This window comes from Thamnophis elegans, chromosome 3, assembly GCF_009769535.1.
Source record: "Thamnophis elegans isolate rThaEle1 chromosome 3, rThaEle1.pri, whole genome shotgun sequence".
NCBI lineage: Eukaryota > Metazoa > Chordata > Lepidosauria > Squamata > Colubridae > Thamnophis > Thamnophis elegans.
The window spans coordinates 100700889-100718233 of NC_045543.1; positions in this window are offsets into that span (position 1 = coordinate 100700889).

Below are 17345 nucleotides of genomic sequence, written 5' to 3' on the forward strand. Positions count from 1 at the left end.
TGGTGATGCTTTGTGAAGTTTTGAAAGCATGTCTTTGTTCTCACAGAATTTTGAGTTATGCAAACCTGCCAAGTTCAAAATCTTATTCATTTATTCAGTTTATATGGGCTCCATCTGATCACAAAAAGTGGTTAGGGGGCATATAATTACATTTAACCTGGATTGGATCTTCTTGGAAGAACAAAAAGCTGGTCATTTGAAAATGTCCCTAATAAGTAAGTATAATCGTTATTGTCATTGTACTTAAATACAACGAAATTGGTAATAATAGAATATAAGGTTTAGAACAGGGATGTCAAACTTGCAGCCCGTTGGCCATATGTGCCATGCACCGTCCACACCCACCCCTGGTTTAGCGAAGTGAAAAAAGACATGATATATCACATGATAACAACATAACACCAAATGTTTGACACCCCTTGTTTAGAAGATAAATGTCAACATCATATAACAGCTTTTAATGAGTGAATAGATGCGAACCTTTTAGAATGGCAGAAGGGTATCAACAAATTTGTATGGGCAGGAAAGAAGCCGAGGGTAAAGATGAAAATAATGCAAGATGTACGTGAAAGAGGAGGATTGAAATTACCTAACCTAAAATTATATTATGATGCAGTGGCATTATCTGCAATTAGTGACTGGACCCATTTAACCAATGATAGAATATTGAATATCGAGGGACATGATTTGGTATATGGTTGGCATGCTTATTTGTTATTTAACAAAAAATTGGATAAGAATTTTAAAAATCATATTTTAAGAAATGCTTTATTGCGGGTCTGGAAAAAATATCAACACAAACTAAATGATAAGTTGCCCATGTGGGCAATTCCTAGACATGCAATTCAAAATATGAATATAGAACAAAAACACGATAGAACCACTTACAGACAACTTCTTACTTCAGAAAGGGGGTTGTTACAATTAAAATCTTTAGAGGTACTTAAAGAGGAGAAGGTAGTTCAAACGTGGTTTCAGTATGGCCAATTACAGGCTAGGTGGAAAATAGATAAAAAAACTGGCTTTGTAAAAGCTGAGGATAATTTGTTTAAACAAATAAGAGATCAAAGCTTAATGCATATAAAGAGGATATATAATGTACTAATACAGATGGATTCCGAAACGGAACTGATTAAAGACTGTAAAATGGGCTCAGAATATTGAGGAACCAATAATGCTGGACACATGGGAAAGAATATGGGTAAGAAATGTGAAATTTACACAAGCACAAAATCTGAGAGAAAATTTTTATAAGATGTTTTATAGATGGCATTTAGATCCCAAAAAGCTTGCTTCTATGTATCCGAATGTACAGCCTAAATGCTGGAGATGTGGTTCTCTTGACGCTACATATTTTCATATATGGTGGACATGTCGTAAGGTTAAGGCATTTTGGATAAAAATATGGTGGATCCTGCAAAATATCTTCAAAAGAAGGATGAAATTCACCCCTCAGTTGTTTTTACTAGGTATATGTACTGACTTTACAGCGGTAGAGATTAACTTGGTTCTGTACTTAATAACGGCAGCAAGACTGTTGGTGGCGCAATACTGGAAGAAGAAAGACATGCCTACAACTCAAGAATGGACTTTGAAAGTTATAAACTTAGCCGAAATGGCAAAAATTTCAGCATATCTTAAAGAACATTCAAACAAGAGATATAAACGAGACTGGAAAAAATGGATTGATTATACACAAAGCAAATATGGGACTAAGAAACTCCAGATAGCCTATGCTTAAGATTAGCAATAACTTAAACTGTTTAAAGTTTGGGTAACAGTAAGAAGCTGAGTTCAACGTAGAGATCTTATCAACCTTTTTTTTTTCTGCTTTGTTTTAAGACATTTTAGACTGTGTTTGCTAAAAAGTTATACCGTATACGGGCTCTGGGAAGTCGGGGAGAGGGAAGGGAGGTGGGGTTCTAGGGGGATGGGAGAGGGGGGAGTGGGGAAATATAATATGTGTTAGATCTTAAAGCATATGATTGCACTTGTATACTGTGGCTTTTTAATGTTAGTGTAAAAATAGGACAAGCTGAACATATTGGTAGACAATAGAGGTACACCGAAGGGAGGAGTAGAGTGAAAGAAGAAGGAGGGGTGGAGAGGGTGGGAGAGAGGATTGGAGGCAGGAGGAGAAGGAAGGGAGGGAATGTATTGAGAGAGAGGAGTGATAGAGGGGGAGGGGAAGTAGGAAGTAGAGGGGTATGTTGGAAGGAAGAATGAAAGTTGGAGGGGGGTGAAAGAGGGTGTATAGTGGGTCAAGGTGGTATATTGGGTTTGTATTGTGGGGGGTATTGTCTATAAAAGCAAGGGCTGTGTTTATTATTCAATGTTATATGCCCCGGTTATGCACAGTATACATGTGATTGTATGGAATGAAATGGAAATAAAAGTATTTTTTAGAAAAAAAAAGAGTGAATAGAAAAGAAACAAGTCATTTCAAAATGGCATCAGAGCATGCCATAGAATCAAAAATATAAGAAGCAGAAGCACTTGGAAAGAAAAGGTTCAACCCCTTTCTTGTAGTGCAAGAATTCACTACAATAGGCTCCCAAGTGATGAGTTATATTTAAATACCTTTGATAGAAAGTTCACCAACTTCCAAAGCAGCCCTATTATGGAACAATTGTTACCTTTCAGAGTTTATTCTTGATGTCCAACTAAAGTCTTCCATTTTGCTCTTCAATCCAATGGTTTCTTGTGCCATCATTTAAAATAATTCCAAACAAGTCTGCCCAGTCTTCTATGTAATGTTTCAGATACATATAGATGAGTGTCAAATCTCTCACAGTCTTTCCTTCTACAGTTTCCCAGTGACTCCAACCTTTCTTTCTTCATACACTTTTCTTTCTAAGTCGTGTAATTTTTCCTCCTCTAGATATGCACTAATTTTTCAGTATGTTTCTTAAAATGCAGTTCCCATACTTGGAAATAATACTCTAGATGTGGTCTGACCAAAGTAGAATAAAAAGGAAAGATAGCTTCTCTTAATCTTGACACTGTTTATCTGGTAATGTAGCCTAGATTATATTTGCTTTTTTGCAGTTGATTGATATTTAACTTGAGATTCACCAAGATCTTTTTAATGAGCTGTTTCCCAATATTATCTTTCTTATTCTCTGTCCACAACTTTTCCTAACCCAAATGATTTTGTATTTACTGCTGTTGAAGTTCATTTTCTTGTTTTCTGTCACTGCTTTGGCTTGCCAGTCTTGATACTGAATCTTAATGCAGTGATTTGGGTTCTTTTTTTGTATCTGTGTGACATAGTTAAAAATCACTTCAATCATACAGTTGCAAATGCCATTTTGACTTCTTTTGACCCCCATCCCCAAGATACGCCTGTTCCAAACCACTGTTGCTAAGTAACTGTAAAGAAAATTGTTTTCTACCTCAAAAATTATAACTAATTTGTTTTAAACAAATTTCAATGAATGGAATAAGTCAAAGGTTTATAGCTTTGCTTCATGACATTGAAGGAACCATTACAAACTTTCATTTCTCACTATATGTGCACATTAAATTACAGTGAGAACAACCATCAAAATCTTCTATTCCCAACAGTAACATGGGCTTGTTATAGTTGGCCCAATATTTTTTTTTTACTGCAAGCAAACTGAAGACTCTGAGCTGAGATCTTTGGGTGATGATAAAAAAGCCAAAATACAAAACATACGTGCGAAGTGAGAATTAGTACATCTGACTTTCAGTGGAATATTGGTTCAGTGTTTGTTGAAAAGATAATTCAGTATTTTAAATATACAAATGCCAACAGAAATCGGAAATGTTATTTGTACATCACACCAACCTTTTTATATTCTCATTCAAAATATAACCTATGAATCAGTACTGAATCATTTGCTACATAACAGCAATTTAATTAGTTATTAGAAGTATTTACGCACTCTTGCTGTCAAGATATTCAGTTAGGAAATCCAGTTTAATTGATTCTGATTCTCATCTTTGTTAAAAACTAGTTAAATCAACTTGCTACTAAATTTATAACCATTACTTCTGTACACATTTTTCTTTCACCAAAAATGAGAAATAAGAAATTTGAATATAATAGACAATAAGCTAAAGGAATAGTGTTATTCACAAAGCAGAGCTATTATTTTAATAATTACATCTCTAACTATAGCAATTGTAATAAACTCAGTAGTTTTCCCCCCCTTAATTCATTTTGAATTACAATTAATTTATGTAATAAGATTGCATTGTTAAGGAAACTGCTTTTTCAGTCCACATGTATTTGAGAGATTGAAATGTAAATCATTATAAGGAACCTCGGGTAAATTGCACATGTCTAAGCAAGTGTAACCTAGATGATTTGGGGGTGGGAGAATTATTCTTCTGGAGTACATATTGCAAATTTCAGTGCATATTTTCCCACTATATCTGTAGAACTCCAGAGGGCAATAAACTCTGAGATTACAGGAGGGAGGGCAAGAGAGAGAGAACCTTTTTTCTCATACAATTTAATTTTTATATAAATAGGTCAACCAATGGCATAAAAATATTTTTGTATCAATCCCATTTTGCCCAATTTATTTTATCATTTTTCATATTTTGACTTTTTTGTAATTATAATTAGCATCATACCATTCAGAGAGTTAAGATTAAATAAATGTTTCCCCTTCTATTAATCTTTTCCCAAGGTAGCATGCTATGAAAGCTGATAAAGAATAAAGAAACCATGTCTTATTATGCTTTGTTTTACCATAGGCCATTTGTCAGTTGGGAATTGTCAAATAATCACTAAAACTTTGGGGAGTTCTAGTGGAATGGACAATCAAATATTTTAATGAAATGGGACTGTTCTTTCAACATTTGGAACAATGTTACTTTGGGTTCTTAAAGAATTTTCATAACACATCACTTTAGGAACCAATGGTTTGACCTCCTTGAATAAGTCTAAAGTGACTTCTGAAAATAGCATTGTAAATGTTGATAATACATAAAAGAAAACATTGTTCCTAGTGTTTTTACTTTCTGAATATAATCATGAATTTCCTGGCATGTTCATACAAAGTGTGACATCCCAAAGACCACTGAAGATGTAACTCTAAAAGATGAAGCCAATGTGCTTATTCATTGAAACCAGATATTTCTTCATATCCTGCCAAATAAGCATTGCTACTACTATGTTTTCTACAGGTAAATAGGACTCTTGTTTTATGTATATTTAGCTACATCAGTGACAATATAGGTCATATTTAAAATCTGTTGAACAGAATTAATTGCAAATATTAATTAATTAATTCATTCATTCATTTGTGACATTTGTAGAGCCAAAGCCACCAATTCTATCTGGGTTGCATGAAATATTAAAAACAATTAATAACCCTCCCCACAGAAAATATATATGGCCCAAAAGAACAATAACCTAAAAGGGTTCCTCTACATATTTTAATCAGGACCTGAAGGTAGATCCAGATATTCACAGCTCATTTTAATCCAGGTGAGGGGCCATTTGAATCCCTGTGGGAATGCTGTTCCAGGGAGAGGTACTATGACAGAGGAGGTCTACTTGCTGATTTTCATTAAGTGGAGTTGTTGGGTGGAATCTAAAGTATGCCATTTTTGTTTGATTGTATAGGTAGATACTGAGGAGTCTAAATGAAGTCCTCATTTCTATGGGTTTTATAGGTGACAATGCCCCTGGAAGCCTACTGGCAGTATTACACTCATAGCCACATATATTATGTGGGTATAATAAGACATGCTCATAACTACTCGTGTCACTGCATTCTGGATTAGCCGCAGCCTCTGAGTAATCTTCAAAGCAGTTCTATGTAGAGCATAGTGCAGTAGTCTTCCATGCAAAAGACCAAAATACGAGTGAAAATAAGAAAGACTTCCTGGTCCAGAAATGTGTGCAATTGGCACACAAGATATTTGCACAAATGCCATGCTTACTACCGCTGCCACTTATTCTGAAAAGGGGGCTGTGAAATCAAGGTCACTCCAAATTTCAGTCTCTATTTTTCTAGCCTCCCCTGCTCCCATAGCCTACATACACCCTGTTAGTGTTGGTACATTAATATGGTTGATGGAATTGATAGTCACTGAAAACTTGTCCCCATGAGCCTATACCAGAGGTCATCAATAAATACATCAATCCCTCCAATGGGAAGGCTGAAAGTTGGACAAATGTTTTCCATAAATATTCGGTTCAGTGAGCGTCTTGATATTATATCCATCCATTGTGAAGCATAGTGATACAAAAAGAATATGTGTCTTAACATCACATTCTAAGGTCTGTGATGTTGCATTCAAGTACATACATGTAAATTTGGAATCAAGACAATCATCATCTTCATTTTTTTTACTCAGTATTCCATACTCATTCACCTATCCTTCAATTCAAGTATTGTTTGCTGTTGTGGGCATCACATTTTCAGAAGGTGTTGACAAACAATCAGGGAATCAGGAACTAAGAACTATGAAAAGTTATTATTGATTAAGATGAGTATGTTCAGCTTTTTTTAAAAAGAGGCTAAAGCTGGAAGAGTGGGTATTACAACATTCTCAGATATCTGAAAGGATATCATATCAAAAACCAGATTTTAATTATTGCAGAGTGCAGGGTGCTCTAGATTCAGGAATGAACAGGTAATAAATCAATGTTATATTAATGTATGTATGTATGTATGTATGTATGTATCAAAGTCTTGTTTTTTTTGAAAAAAATATTGCTGAAGAATTTATCAAACGCTAAGTCTATGACTGAGGTGGTGTGATCCTTATTACTGAAGGTATTCAAGCAGAAAGTAGACAATAATCTGTAAGGGATATTTTAATTTATATTTGGGCTGGATAGGAACCCATTGTTTAATTTAAAAAATCTAAATTCATGATTCAATGACACTTTCAATTACATAAACATTAAGAGATACTATGGATAGGGGAGCCCTTCACTATTCTATATTTGAGAGATACACACAGGGAAGGGTTAAAGCTTAGCTATACAATACAGCTCTGGGACTAGAGTAATTTCTTTCTCTCCAACTTTTCCAGTGGATTTAGACATTGAGATTTACTCGGTCTGACAATGGACTGCTATTGAAAGATTTGCTTTCTGCCATTCTTTCAACTTAGATTTCTGACATTTTGAAAGATGGCTGCACATGAGCAGTTTACTATTGGAATAGGATTGCACATAAATTAAACAGGGGGTATAAACAAAAACAAAGCAAAATAAATAGAATGCTACATGGGAGCAAATGAATGCAGCTGTCTCAGTCCCTGTATTACTATCCATAGTTGACTACAATGAATACTTTTAAAGGTAACTCAGAAATATCAGTGGAGATAAATAAAATAAGATAGACAATACTTTTGACGGTTGCAATATGGAAATGTTTCAGTTGCTTCTCATATTTTAAACTATATCAGTTTAACATGCTGGTTCTAACATTATGCTGAAAATTGTTCTAGACCAGTTTCTTGGTTCTATCCATTTCCTCTAAAGGTTCCTTAGATGTTCCTTCTTAAAGAGGTAGTCTAGTAATGTCCACCAAGCTGATAAATCTTGGAGATGAATTTTAAACAGCTCCTGGATGTGCATGTGGAGTTTGTTCTTTGTTTCAAGGTGTGTGAAGTAGATATAAATGGTTTTTGGATCTTTCCTGTTTTTGCTTGCACTTATGTTGGTTATTGTTCTAAACATGCTTTACTAGTCACCTTTAAATATCTTTCTCCTGAACACCTAGCTAAATCTGTCATTCAGTGGGTAACTGAGACATCCTGTTCATCAATCTGCTAAATGTTAGTTTGGTGACTGTTTCGAAAATGACTTTTTCATTGGGCTATTGATTTTGGACTTTAAAAACCCAAACTACCATCTGGCACAAATAGGTGATCATTTTCTATGGCATATTGTTGATACCATCTTGTGATTGTCTCCAATTTTAAATTGCAAGGACCTTTTTCCTTTCCTAGACAGATACATTTTTATTCTTTTCTGATGTTCTGTGTGAACTTGATATTTAGTTATTTCAAACTGATTTTAATTGCTATAGCAAAATAACTGCAAAAGAAAAAGTTATTTGCATGATTGCTTCTATATTTTAATTTAGCTTTACTCTGCATTGTCTGGCATCTTAACCATTAACTCTTTTTTTATGGCATAAGTTTTCACAGACTGCAACCAATTCACCGGATATTCTCTTTGTTGTGACAGGCCAACAAAACTACCCATCAGAAACCTGTCAATATTGTTTCTATTCATAGCTGTTACTATGCCGATGTGATTCAGAATATTAATTTTTATTTTATATTGGTTTAGATTTTTGATAATAGATTGTAAGTCACATTTAGAAGGATTTTCTTGAAAGCAGTCTATGAAGCAAGAAGATAAAAAAAGAAAATATAAATGAATTCTATACATTGTCCAAATGCAATTGTAAAAGAGGGTAAATACTAGCATGTCAGAGTCTAGTTATCTTCAAATTATAAACTGGAATAATAATTCATTTATTCAAAGATACAGAATTATGTTTCTCCTTATGTTTGTAACTTATAGAAATTGTTCAAAAATAAATCACATTGCTTCCATATTGTAAGGTATGAATTGGATGCTGCAAGTAATAAGGACATCTACTTTACTAAACTAGAGCAACTGTCTGAAAATGTACTAAAACTCAGCTCAGGCCATAGCAAAATTTGAATTTGTTACATGTAAACAAGCTAACCTTTTGAACACTTCATCAATTAGGAGCTGGGGACACAATCTTCCATGTACTGTTGCTATGCAACCATCCGTACAAGCTCCACTGAAATGAAGGAATATTTTGCAGTATATTGCTTGGTTGGTTTTACCCAGCTGCAAACTGCCAGTTCCAATTAAACTTTTACTAACTATAATTTTGTTACTACACAGTTCACTATGGAAACATCATTAAGATAGCAGTGGGACTTAGGTCTCTGTAATGTTATGAGGACTTTCTCTGTATCTTTACTCACTTCTAGAATAAAATGCAGAATGATCAGTTCTTCAAATAAAAACAATTTGTGCTACCAAATAATGCATTAAGAAAATTCTTCTCATTTTGAAAATCATCTGTGCACAGAAGCAATTTCATTTCGCCAAAACTTTTCTTATTTGAATTAAAGTAAATTTCTTTTAAAATGAAATCTCGTTGGATTTTTGTTTTCTGATAGTATTCTAGAAACAGCAATGTGAACAAAGCTTCTTGATTATATAGTATGTATGATTCTTTTTATTTATTTGCTTAATAAATGGATTTGCCAATGGAACGTCTTAAGATGTGCAAACAACAGTATGGATTTCTTGCAAATAGTCAAACTGTTCATCTAAAGGTTTTTACCCCATACAAAATACAAATATTTAGTCACATTTCAGAGATGAAAGTGAAATCTTAAGACAATGATTATCAATAGGAATTATTAATTAGGTAGGCCTGGACTAAAGATTTCAGTGTAAATTCCTTTAATTCAGTATTCCAAGCAGCAGTTTGTCAGAAAACTTTATTTCTCTTATTTTCTCTCTTCATATTTTCCATTCTTTCTACTCACAGATACATATCCTACAACAAATATTATCAGGTTGTAATTAGGCATACTGAACTTTTAGGAGTATAAGATGCCCCAGAGTATAAGACGCATCAAGGTTTTGAAGAGACAAATAAAAAAAAGTTTTTGCACTCTGCAGACCTCCCCAAAACGGTCCGTTTTTGCAAAAATGTCCCGCTTTTTTTTTTTTTTCAAAAGAAGGGCATGAATAGACCTTAGGAGGCTTGTAGAGTGTTGCTGGGGTGCCAAAAGTGAGCAAAATGCCCAGTTTTTCATGAAAATTGGCTTGTTTTTTTGTCAAAAAAGGACATTAGGAAGCTTATAGGGTGCTCCTGGGGGCGGCAAAATTAAGCAAGAAATGGCCCATTTTAGCTCATTTCTCCCTCCCCAGCCCCCAGGAGCTCTCTGAAAGCCTCCTACAAGCTATGCACAGCCATGTTGGTTAAGGGGGTAGGGTTTGTGGGGGCAAATAAATGCTGTATTCAGTCTATAAGACATACCCAGATTTTCAGCCTCTTTTTTTGAGGGAAAAAGGTAAGTCTTACACTCCGAAAAATACGGTAGTTAGTAGTCCTTGGATTGTTGTGTTTGGTGGATTCTCTTCTCTCTACAGGTAGTCCTTGACTTACAACAGTTTGCTTACTGATCGTTCAAAGTTACAAAGGCACTGAAAAAAGTGACTGATGACCATTTTTCACTCTTACAAACTTTGCAGCCTTCCCATTGTTACATAATCAAAGTTCAAAAGCTTGGCAACTGAGTTATATTTATATATGTAGTGTCCTGGGGTCGTGTGATTCCATTTTGCAACCATTTGATGAACAAAGTCAATGGGGAAATCAGATTCACTTAACAACCATGCTACTAATTCTACAGCTGTGTTGATCCACTTAACAATTGTGGCAAGAAAGGTCGTAAAATGGGGCAAAGTTAACTTAACAATGAAAGTTTTGGGCTCAACTGTGGTTGTAAGTGGAGGATTACCTGTGTATATACTTTTTACCCTGAATATCTCTTATTTCTCACTTAAATTTAGACAGAAAACCACCATAAACACATACTTATGTACATATCCATCACAATACTTTCTTTCATTTCAGTTATGACAAAAATTATTGCCCTGCACTTAGACAGGGAAAAACAAATGCATAAGTATAAAATATTGCGGTACCTGTCTCAACAGTAGGAACTGTGTAAAGGGTTTAAATGTCCTAGTGGGCCACCACAAAATTGTGCAAAAAAGAGCAACAAAGTTGATAAATGATTTTGCATGAAAAATGATTGAGAGACCTAGGTATGTATAGCCTATCAAAGAGAAGGATTAGGGGTACAAGATTGCTGTCTTCTAGTACTCAAGGGGCTGTCACAGAGAAGAGAGGATTGACTTATTTTCTAGGGCACCTGAGGGCAAGTTTCTAGGGTGGGAGCCTCTGGGGAACCTAGAGGTAAGGAGAATTTTTCTGACAGTCAGAGCACTCAATCAGTGGAATAGCTTGCCTCCTGGAGTTGCCAATACTTATCACTGGAAATTTTCAAAAATAGACTGGACAACCATTTAACTGGGATGGTATAAAACTGCTGCCTTAAACAAAAGAGGTGGGGGGAGTTGGACTAGAAGACCTCTAAGGTGCTTTCCAGCCATATGAGAGAAATAGAAGTAGGAGGACGTGGAAAGGAGGAAGAGAAAGAGAAGGAGGAGACAGGTAGATAGATGATAGATGATAGATAGATAGATAGATAGATAGATAGATAGATAGATAGATAGATAGATAGATAGATAGATAGATAGATGATAGATGAAAAAAGCCAAATCTAATTTACACACTTGATTATAGCCACTAAACATGGTTTTTACTACAAGAACATGCTACTTCATATATTGCTTTCTATTCTTCAAAGTTCCTACCCTTTTCCTTATGAGAATTTACTCAGATGTGACGTTTTTAGTCTTCTTCTTTATCATTCACTTTTCTTGCATTTTTCTTAGATTTGTTTTTCATTTTCACCCTTGCTGTCTAAACCACTTCAAAACATTAATTTTATATCAGTTCCTTATGCATTCAATCCACATTCACCCAGTACTCATTTTTTAATCCTCTTTTTAATCACAAGTTCTTCTTAAGTGTTCTATTCAAGTTATTTTTATAATTTTCCAACATTCCTAGTCCTCCTTGCCCTATAACCAAGTGAGCAAAAAACACACTCTTATAGCACTGCCATTTCTGCTGCTTTTGACAACTCTTTTTATCTACAACAGATCACATTGTACCTAATACTACATTTTAATATCTTAAAATTTAATCTCTTAAAGCTTCTCAAGATATAAAATGCATTAGCTGCTATGATTTTTCACCATTTAGGTGTAACTGGCTGCCATTCATTCCATTTTCCTTGTGAAACACAACTAACCAGGTCTTCAGTATTTTTTCAAATCCATACTCATTTTTGCATTAAAATATTCTAACAAGTGGTGCAAATTATAATCAGCTAACAACATGGCATTATCTGCATCAGTGGTGTGTTGCCAATATTGGGTTTGGGTGCGCTCCTGTGTGCGCTCCTGTGTGCATGTGACGCTTCTACGCATGCTCAGAGGCTTCTGTGCATGCACAGAAGCATATGGGTGGATGGGCAGAGCCTCCTGGCGCCGCTACTACTGTTCAGCTGATCCCGGGCGGAACTAGGAGCAACCCACCTCTGCATATAAAATACATTTGTATCACTAACCAACAAATCTCTATTGTAGCCCCACACATTCATAAATCTATTAAATCATTAAGGGGATGTTATACATTCTTGTCTTGCTAATGTTGAACTATTCATGAAACATTTTCCTTATTCTCATGCAAGGCTCATGTTCTTCGTATACTATTCATATCACATTCAGCAACTTTTCTGCAACTCTATATTTAAAAAAGCATTTCATAATTAAAGCTATTTCACTTTATCACATACTCTCTTTAAATTCAAAACATACATCCTATACACTACCAGATTTCTCGTTATCTTGACTTTTAACTTGGCAAAAGAGTATATTGTACTACAACAATATTTGAACCAAGTCATTTCAAATGGGCTAATTTCCAATATCCCTCCAAAATCCAGGACCCATACTCCCAAACGAATGAAATTTGGGAAAGTTGCCACTGCTTCAGGATGCTGGTATAGTCAAATTGTAGCTGTGACCATTTTTGATGCTTGTTTTGAACATTCTGTAACAGTTTCCTAATCACTCTTGCAATCCTTCACTTCCTCTCCCTTCTAGCAGCATGAAATCCTCATCATAGTCTGCATACACCTTTCTCTAGCATAAAACTGTGTTGCTGCATTCAACATATAAACTCTTTATTTGCACCTTTTCCAGTTATTGGTAAGAACTGTAAGTAAATCAGATGAAGTGAAGTCGTTTCAAGGAATTGAAAACAAAAATCTACAGAACTCTATTATCCAGATTATTTTTTAACACATGAAGCCGGTTAAAAGATCAACGTCTTTGGTTAGACTTTCAGAGAGAGGGGGAAAAAAGAAACATTTTTTTCTTCTGTTATAAAAATAAATTTTACCAGCTCAAATGGTGGTGGGGATGAGAATGCAAAGATATGCACAAATGCATTTTAGATTTCGACACTTTCTTCCGTCTACATTTATGAAAGATTTTTTTTTAAATATATATGAATTATGACTTCTGGTATTTTTTTAATTTGAACCATGAAGCAAAATTACTAATAAATTGAATGTAAATTTTTGTTTTTTGTTACTCTCTGAGCTTGGTTGTTTTCTTGAAGACATTTCATTACCCAAATAGATAACATCATCAGTGCTAGCTGTTTTTGTCTAACAAAGTACAGATAGTATTTGACTTACAACCACAAAATGGAATTTCCACTGCTAAGCAAATTAGTTGTTAAGCAAGCCAGGCCCAATTGTATGGCCTTTTTATGCCACAGTTGTTAGGTGAATCTTTACAGTTCTTGAATGAATTAGGTAATCATTGTTAACCTGTCTTCTCATTGACTTTATTATTGGAAGTGGGTTTGTAAGGTTGCAAATGGCAGTCTCATGACTCCAGATTTCTGGGGTCATGTGATACATACATACTGATTACCGTGCATCTGAATTTTGATTGTGTGAACATGTGGATGCTTCAACAGTTGTAAATTCAAGAATCAGTTACAATGATTTTTTTCCATGTGGATGCTTCAACAGTTGTAAATTCAAGAATCAGTTACAATGATTTTTTTCCAAAGTTGCTGTTGTAACTTTGAACAGTTGCTAAATCAATAATTGTAAGGTAAGAACTACCTGTAATTGCAATCATAAAAATGCCAAAGTTAAACCAACCTCACTTTATAATAACATTAATTAAAAACAAATAGTTTAAGAGTCTAAAAATGAAACTATTTCACCGAATGGACACTGCAATAAGTGAAAGCTATACATTGTTCAGGAATTTGGTGACCTTGGCTTTAGGATTGAAATTGGACTAATATATATTAAGTGCAAATGGGAAATAGAATCTAGAAGAGGGAATTCACTGCCCAAGCAGAAGAAAAATAGCTTCTATGTTTAATTAAAAAGAAGCTGAGAAGGAACCTTTGGGTATAGAATCCTATTTTTAACAAACTTACTCTTTCCCCCAAATGTTCTAGAGAAACACAATCAGTTATAAATCTGATTCCGCGAACGGAGAAAATGTAGCATTTATTTAGGTTAGAGATTTAAATAAGAATATGATTTAGATATTGCACCACCTAAAAATGTCCCTTGCATTAATTTCCACTTTGTTGCAAATTGCATAAATTTACTTTAAAAGAAATGAAGTGGTCACTCAACAATCAAGAGGATCGTACACTCACTACCTCCCTCTGATCAGCTGCAATTTTTAGTCATTTCAGAGCACGCTTTCATCAATGCATCTATTCACAATTTGGCTTATATCATAAATGTGGAACTCTCTTCTCCACAGGGACTCATCAAGGCCATTGAGCATCTTTTAAGAAATGTTAATTTTTTTTACATGTGGATTAGTTTCTAGGGATTTTATTGAGCCAAAGTCTTTAACTGTATTTTAATTGAATTTTAGTGGAATGTTATTTATTGTCTCATATTATCCCATCTAGTTTCAAGGTGCTCAAGGCAATGTACATGGGGTTATTCCATTTTTTTCTCCCTTCAAAACAAATTATGAAGTCGGTTGGAATGGGAGTTAATAGTTTGCCCCAAGGCCACCCTCTTAGTTTAATGACTAAGTAAGAATTTGTAGTGAATTCTCTTTTGTTGAAGGCCATCTTTCATCAATTACATGACATCAATTGTAATAGAATAGCTTGAATGTTTTGCTCTATTATTCAACTTGAAACACTAGAAAGGTATTTCATACTGAAGTATGAAAAACATTATTCATCTCTTTTGAAAGAAAAATGTTAAATGAGGTTTCAAATAGATACTTAAAATGATAAGATTGCCATGAGGCAAAGCTTGTCTCACAAGGTGGATGCCTCTCTATCTATTTCAAGAAGTTACCATGCATCTATACACAACCACTTGTATTGTGTATAGAATTGAATACGAAGTTCCAGAGCTGAAGGACATCTTTGAATAGTTTATGAAATGCTCTCACCCTTAACCTGCTTCCAGAAGGTATATGTGGGCATTGTAGGACACATTGATGCTCACAGGTGGAAGAATCCTGAAATATCATGTTCCATATTGGTAAACTTGTGATACCAATTGCTTTTGTCTGTTTTTTGTGGGATTGCTGTTTTCAAACTAGACCTCCAATCTTATAATCCTTCTCCAATCCTATAATCTTTTGGTAAGAGGAAATCTATTATCTTGACTTTTGCAGTCAATTAATTTTTTTTGGGGATTTTTGACCTATTTGGTTAAGATCTGAAATTGATGAGTCTATCTCAGCCTTAATCTAATTTGAAATTAAAACATACCTTCAATCTTTGATAGCATTTTGATAGCTGTGATGGCACTGGGGTTAGAATGCAGTATTGTAGGTTAACTCTGCCTACTGCCAGGATCTTGATCAGCTCAAGATTTACTCAGCTTTCCATCCTTTCAAGCTTGGTAAAATGAGGATCCACATTGTTGGGGGCAATGTGCTGGCTCTGTAAACCACTTTGAGAGTGCAGTAAAGCACTATAAAGCAGTATATTAGTCTAAGTACTATTTTTATTTCTATTGCTATTTATTCAGGAATTGTACAAATCATATAACCAACTATGTAACTCTGTTCGCACTTAAAAGTTAAGAGTTCAAACAATTGACCAAGTCATAATTTCAATTTTAAAAAAATATCAAATAATCAACAAATAATATATTGGAAAAGGAAAAAGGAGGAAAATTCCAGGCATTAATAATCAAGCTATTGCACATGTGTAGAAGATGATCCTGATGAACAGAGAAAACTTTCTTATAAAGGTAAAGATCAAATAAATGTGACTTGAATCCATAGCAACACAGATATTTTCAAAAATGTTTACACAGTTCTCTTTTCCAAATCACATGATAATACAGTAAAAGAGAGAAGTGGTAGAACATTCAAACTTGCAAGTTTCTGTTACTATTACTGATTTAATAACATTGTTCTATACATTGTTGATTTCTCAGTCTGGTCTACTTTATAGGATGACAGTAGGCCAATTACAGAAGTTTTTCACATGTGGGAAGATGCTGAGCTGGACTTAAATTTCAGGTAATGGAATTATCACTCATCACACTTCGGTAGTGGCTTTAAAAATTGTATGGACATAGAGAGAGAACAAACAAACAAATATGTATGGTAAATTGGACACAAATGCTCAAAGAAATAGTCACAACACAACAATGTAAGGTATTGTGGACTAAAACTATAAAATCTACTCTATACCTTAAAAAGAAGGCTAGTAGAAAATTTACTACAAATGTTATATCAGGCTATCAATAATGGCCAAGTGAGACAAATCAGGATGTAAAAATGTTAGGAGGGCCATGAAATAGAAGGAACATTGTACACCCGGTGGTGGATTTCCTAAAAAAATAAAAATGCAAAACTACTGAAAAGATGCATAATGCATTGCATAAAATTTTGGAATTTAAATTTGAATGAAACCTCAATTTTTCTTTCTAGATATAATTCTAGAAGACATAATCAACAAGAAACACCTCAATATAATGAGATACATGTTCACAGCAGTGAGAACAAACTTTGCCCAACATTGGAAGAAAAATGCAATACCCAACAATATCTGATTGGGAACTTAAAGTTGGAGAATATGCAACCCTGGCAAAATTAACAGTATATATTCACAAAAAACGTTTAACCAAAATGAAGCAGGAATGATTCCCATAAATACCATACATCACACAGCATGGCAAATATAATCACTTGCAGTCTGGCTTCAAAGGAGACCCAAATGTTTATGAATATTATAAATTAGCAGAAGCATAAAAAAGGGAAGATAGAAATGGAATAACAGTATTTCTTTTCCTTTTCTTTCCCTTTTTATTTCACTTTATTCTTTTGTATTTTAATTGTTGACAAAATTTCTTTGTTCTTTTTTTCTACAAGCACAAACAATATTAAATAGCAATACAATGGATATCTTCATCCTACATAATTAGCTTAAGACCAAAACCTTTGTTGTACAGCAAAAACTTTGATGCAACCTGCAGCAGTTTTTTTTTTTTTAATGCAGCATTCAATTCTGGATGAAAAAGCCAAATAATCTAATGCTCATTAACACTGACATTTTAAACCATAATTAATATTGATATAATATGCCTTTTTTCTTTTTATTTGCAATAGTTGTCTA